Source organism: Meriones unguiculatus (genome assembly GCF_030254825.1).
Source record: "Meriones unguiculatus strain TT.TT164.6M chromosome X unlocalized genomic scaffold, Bangor_MerUng_6.1 ChrX_unordered_Scaffold_31, whole genome shotgun sequence".
In the NCBI taxonomy this organism is placed as follows: domain Eukaryota; kingdom Metazoa; phylum Chordata; class Mammalia; order Rodentia; family Muridae; genus Meriones; species Meriones unguiculatus.
In genome coordinates, this window is record NW_026843707.1 from 6294630 (window position 1) to 6300790 (window position 6161).

Sequence of the window (6161 nt, forward strand, 5' to 3'; positions counted from 1 at the left end):
CAATTAAAAAATGTGTTACAGAGCTAAACTGAGAATTCTCTGAAGAAGAATACAGAATGTCAGAGAAACACTTAAAGAAATACTCAACATCCTTAGCCATCAGAGAGATACAAATCAAAACGACCCCGATATTTCACCTTACACCTATCAGAATGCCATGGTTAAAAAACTCAAGTGACAACACATGCTGGAGAGGTTGTGAAGAAAGGGGAACCCTCCTCCATTGCTGGTGGGAATGTAAACTTGCACAACCACTTTGAAAATCAATCTGGCACTTTCTCACACAATTATAAACAGTGCTTCCCCAAGATCCAGCTATACCACTCTTAGGCATATATCTAAAAGATGCTCAAGTACACAACAAGGGCATTTGCTCAGTCATGTTCGTAGCAGCTTTATTCCTAATTGCCAGAACCTTGAAAAAAAACAGAAATCCCTCAATGGAGGAATGGATACAGACATTGCGACACTTTTACACAATCGGATACTACTCAGCAATTAAAGACAAGGAAATAATGAACTTTACAGGAAAATGGGACCTAGAAAAGATCATCCTGAGTGATGTCTCCCAGGAGAAGAAAGACACACAGGGTATATACTCACTTATAAGTGGATATTAGACCAATAAGACAGGATAAACATACTAAAATCTGTACTCCTAAAGTAGATAAACAAGAAAGTGGACCCAGAGTAAGATGATCAATCTTCACTTAGAAAGACAAATAGGATGGACAGAGGAAACAGCAGAAAACAGTTAACAGGACAGAAGCCTACCACAGAGGGCCCCTGAAAGTCTCTACCTAACATTGTATCAAACAGATACTGAGACTCATAACCAATCCTTGGGCAGAGTGCAGGGAGTCATGTGGAAGAAGGTGGAGTTAACATGACCTGGAGAGGACAGAAGCTCCACAAGGACCAAATATATCTACACCAGGGGTCTTTTCTGAGAATTTTTCTCCAACCAATAACCATGAATGGATATAACCTAGAACCCCTGCCCAGATGTAGCCCATCACAGCTCAGTATCCAAGTAGGTTCCCTGTTAGGGGAACAGGGACTGTCTTTGACATGAACTCAATGGCTGGCTCTTTGACCTCCCCCCTCCCCCGGAAAGAGGAGCAGCCTTGCTATGCCATGAGGAGGACATTGTTGCCAGTCCTGAAGAAACCTGATAACCTAGGATCAGACAGAAGGGGAGGAGGATCTCCCCCATCATAGACTTAGACATGGGTAGGCAGAAGATGAGGGAGGGTAGGATTTTGAGGGACTGAGGGAAGGGGCTACAGCTGGGATACAAAGTAAATAAACTGTAATTAATAAAAAATAATAAACATTTAACTAAAATTATTAAATGTGGACAGGTTATTTCTCGGATAGACTACACATTCCATACTACCATGGTCATGTTTTCTTTTATCAAATTGACAAAAACTAGAAGAACTAACTCTTGTCTGGGGAACACTACATTTTTGTGATTGATGTCAAAGGGCCCAGATCACTGTATGTAGTGACATCTTTCATCAGGTGTGCTTAGGATGAACAATAAAGGTAGATGGGTGAACTAGGATAGCAAACAAGAAGCCACATTCTTCTTTAGTTTCTCCTTTAAACTGGTGCCTTGAGTTTCAGCCTGAGCTTTCCATGATGAAAAACTGTAATTTATAAGACCAATAAATCCTTTCCACCTCATGTTCCTTTTTTTTCATAGTGTTTCATCTAAGTAATAGGTTGCTTCTACAGAGTGCCATTGTGCACACAAACAACACAGGGGAATTTCCCTACAATTGTAATATGCCAGTATAATTTGAAAGGGAACAATTATATGGCCTGGTCTTCAATCATTCATCTCAAAAGGCCCACAAGATGGAGGCCATATTCTCCATCATCTATGGCCAGAAGTACCCTTTATCTTATCCACTGGGCTGCTGATCCATCAAACTAAGTATGTTTCTTTCAGCTATCTGATAGTGGCAAGGAATAATAGGTTTGATACTTCTATTATTTCTTATCTGCAAACACTAATCATAGTTTTCTTCTATGTACAATAAGCTGTTTATATCACTTAATATATTTGTTTTATTGATATGTGGTCATAAATAGTCCAAGGTGTCCTCAGATTCAGTCTGTAGCAGAGAATATGTTTAAATTTTTCATCTCCCTACCTTCATGCCCTGATTATTTGTATATGCCACCATCCCCAAATATCCAATAAATTATTTTTATTCCTGGATGCTGCAAATTTTCTCAGTTCTGTTTGGTCCTTTCTTGTAGTTCCATCTCAACATTAAACTTCTTGATTAAATGGGGAATAATTTTATGTTATGATTTTTCTCATCTTTGAATTTTAACACCTGTATCAGTTCTGGGTCTAGGTTGTGAAATAATGTTCTTGGTGTAGCTTATATTTCCTTTTTATTCTGTATATGCCTAAAACTCTTGGCTTCATGCCATTAATTATCATTAGTTTATTAATTTTACTTTATGGTAAAGATGAATGATTTTATACTCATAAATATTTTTGAGCTTTATCTTGAGACACATCTAAGTTATGTGGGAAGAATTTAAGTTCTTTTAAATCACAGTAGGTTTTGTTTCAGTCACAGAAAACAATAAGAAAGTGCATTTATTAACACGTACTAGTTGTACTAAGTAATGTGCAAAATATGATTACCATACAAACATACATAATCACTCTCTATGTGCCTCTCATGTTTTCTTCTTCATTTAAATTTCCATACTTTTAAAATTATTCCTTTTGTCTTTAGCTCTCATACCCTCAGCCTTCAAATTAAACACATGGAAAAATATTTTTCTGATTCATCCTCATTTACTTAACATGATGATTTTCAGTTTCATGAACTTTGCTGAAAATAAGACAATTTCATCCTTCTTGGTAGATGAAACACTCCATTATGTATACAACACGTATTTTCTTTATCCATTCATCTGCTGATGGACATCTGGGATGGTTTCATTACTTGTCTATTGTGTGAAGTGCTGTGATGTATGAACATGTGTATCTCTATTGTCCCCATTATGATGACAGCTTCTATTTCCTTAGGGGATATAGGACTATTTAATTGGTTTACCTGGTCTTGATTCAGCTTTGGCATGTAGAATCGGTCAAGAAAATTGTCCATTTCATTTAGATTTTCAAATTTTGTGACATATAGACTTTGGAAGTAAGACCAAATTATTGTTTGGATTTCTTCAGTGTCTGTGGTTATGTCCCCCTTTTCGTTTCGGATTTTGTTGATTTGGATAGTTTTTCTCAGCCTTTTAGTTAGTTTGGTTAAGGGTTTGTCTATCTTGTTGATTTTCTCAAAGAACCAGCTCTTGGTTTCATTGATTCTTTGAATTGTTTTATTTGTTTCTAATTGATTGATTTTTGCCCTGAGTTTGATTATTTCCAGCTGTCTATTCCTCTTTGGTGTGTCTGCTTCATTTTTTTCTAGGACTTTTAAGTGAGCCATTAAGTTGTTCTCATGAGATGTTTCGAATTTCTTTTTGAAGGCACTTAGTGCTATGAACTTTCCTCTAAGCACTGCTTTCATTGTGTCCCATAAGTTTGGGTATGTTGTGCCTTCATTTTCATTGAATTCTAGGAAGTCTTTAATTTCTTTCTTTATTTCTTCTCTGACCCAGCTGTCATTTAGAAGCAAGTTGTTCAGTTTCCATGTGTGTGTAGGCCTTTTGCTATTTTTGTCATTGAGGTCCAGTTTTAGTCCATGGTGATCAGATAGGATACAAGGGGTTATTTCAATCTTCTTGTATCTGTTTAGGCTTGCTTTGTGACCAACTATATGGTCTATTTTGGAGAAGGTACCATGAGGTGCTGAGAAGAAGGTAAATTCTTTTGAGTTTGGGTGAAAAGTTCTATAGATGTCTGTGAGGTCCATTTAATTAATGACCTTTTATTACTGCAGTAGTATAACCAAAAATGTTATAGTTATTTTAATGTGAACTGCAGATATGCTGCACACTATATTACCAGTGACTGTAAAAGTCATGCACCTATTTGTGCTAGGCTCTGAAAAATTATGGTGAAGTAATTTTAGTTCAGGTTTTTCTACTTCTAAATGGAATATGCTGCCACCTTTTTTATGTCACAATTTTTAAAATTACCTCACTTAAGGTCAAGAGGAACAGCTACTCAAATTTTCTTAATTATAGAATTTAAATATTATGCTACATGAGAAAAACATAATTGTTTTATTTTTTTAGTGTAATGGTTTTTCATTTAGTCTAATTTTTGCACTTACTTGATTTAATAATATATGGGGAACATTCAACCCGAAGTTACATTGAAAAAACCTCTCCTTACTTTTATAAATTGTTTATTATGTCAGGAAATGCAGCGGTACCATGTTTGCAATAATGTTATAAACAAATATGTTCTATTAATAACAAAGGAGGCAAAAAACTTTCTACACAAATGCTCCAGAAAAAGTATAATTTTGAAGCTCTTGCTCCAGAGCTTATATTACTTTTCATATTTCTTGTTCATTTAATTTACCTCAGAATAAATGCTCAAATTTCCTTTTTTAAATAGGAAAACACCATTCATAACTCTAAAAAATGTCAAAAACAATAAAAGATTTTAATTTATAAAGTTATAACAAACTACGTACCTCTCCCCCACATAAAAAATCATTATTTATGTACAAGTCAATGTTCACCTGAATATATTCACACATGTATGTACAAGTACTGTGTGTGTGTTTATGTGTGTGTGTGTTTGTGAGCAGGTTATTTTTTGTAAGTAGACTCTGACCCTCAAATATTAACCAACACTAAGTTATGAACCCACATGAAAATTATTATTAGCTCCTTACCTTGGGAGCTAGAAATAGTCTCTCCTTACAGCTTATAGTAATGAAATATAGTAGCTACATGGTTTTATGACTGCCTTTAAAGTTGCAAGCTAGCATATGAATTTAGTTCCACCGGTTACCTCCACAGTAGAGAAATGACTAGAAACTATTATCAAGAATAAATGCTGCTTAAAATATAGTCAAGCAATAAGAGTCACAGCTGCTTTCCATACCCTAAGCACACATCAGTGCTTCAAATGATAGCACTTAGAGCTTGAGGTCACAGATATTAGTTGTTAATGTTATAGATTCTCTGCCCAGTGACACAATCAGTAGGTTTTTCATTCTTGCTTCATCTCTACAGTCATATTTCTAGACATTATTTAGGCTACTTAATTCCAATCGTAGCTTGTAAATATTTCATATCAATTTCCCAGTATTCTTGGTGTAATTTTATTTTCAGTTCAATTAAGCTAGATCAAGTCATGCTTACTATGATAGAAAAACTGATACCATTAAAAATCAGAGACAATTATTCAACTATCAAAAAACAAAAACAAAATCATGAAAATTGCAGGCAAATCGATAGAGCTAGTTTATCATCCTGAATGAGGTAACTCAGAAGCAGAAAGACACACATGGAATATAGTCACTTATAAGTGGATATTAGCCATAGACTCTAGGAAAACCATACTAAAATCTACAGACTTAAAGAAGCTAAACAAAAAGCAGGACCTTAGAGAGGATGCTTAACTCTCATTCAGAATGGCAAAAGGGATAGATACCAAAAGTGGTGAAAGAGAGGTAACAGAATGGGAACTTACTATAGAGGGTACTCTGAAAGGTTCCACAAAATAGTGTATTGAAACAGATACTGAGACTCACAGTCAAACTTTGGGCAGAGTGAGTGGAGTCTTACTGCAGAAGGAGGGAATGGAAGAACACAGAGGGAACAGGAGCCCCACAAGGAGATTTTCAAATCTAAAAAGTCTGACCCTAGGGTGTCCTGCAGCAACTGATGCACAAACCAATGACCATGCATGGAGAGGACTTAGACCCCATGATCTGATGTAGCCCATAGGCAGCTCAATCTCCATATGGATGCATGAGTAAGTAGAGCAGGGGCTTTCTCTGATATAAACTTTGGTTGCCTGCTCTTGATCACTTCCCACTGGTAGTGTGGTCTTTCCAGGATACATAGGAAGAGCATCCAGGCAGTCCAGATGAGACTTGATAGGCTAGACTCAGATGGCAGGGGAGGAGGTGCCCCTTTCAGTGAACTAGAAGAAGGTCATGGGGGGAAGAGAGAAGAAGGGTAGGACCCGGAGGAGATAAGGGAGGGGG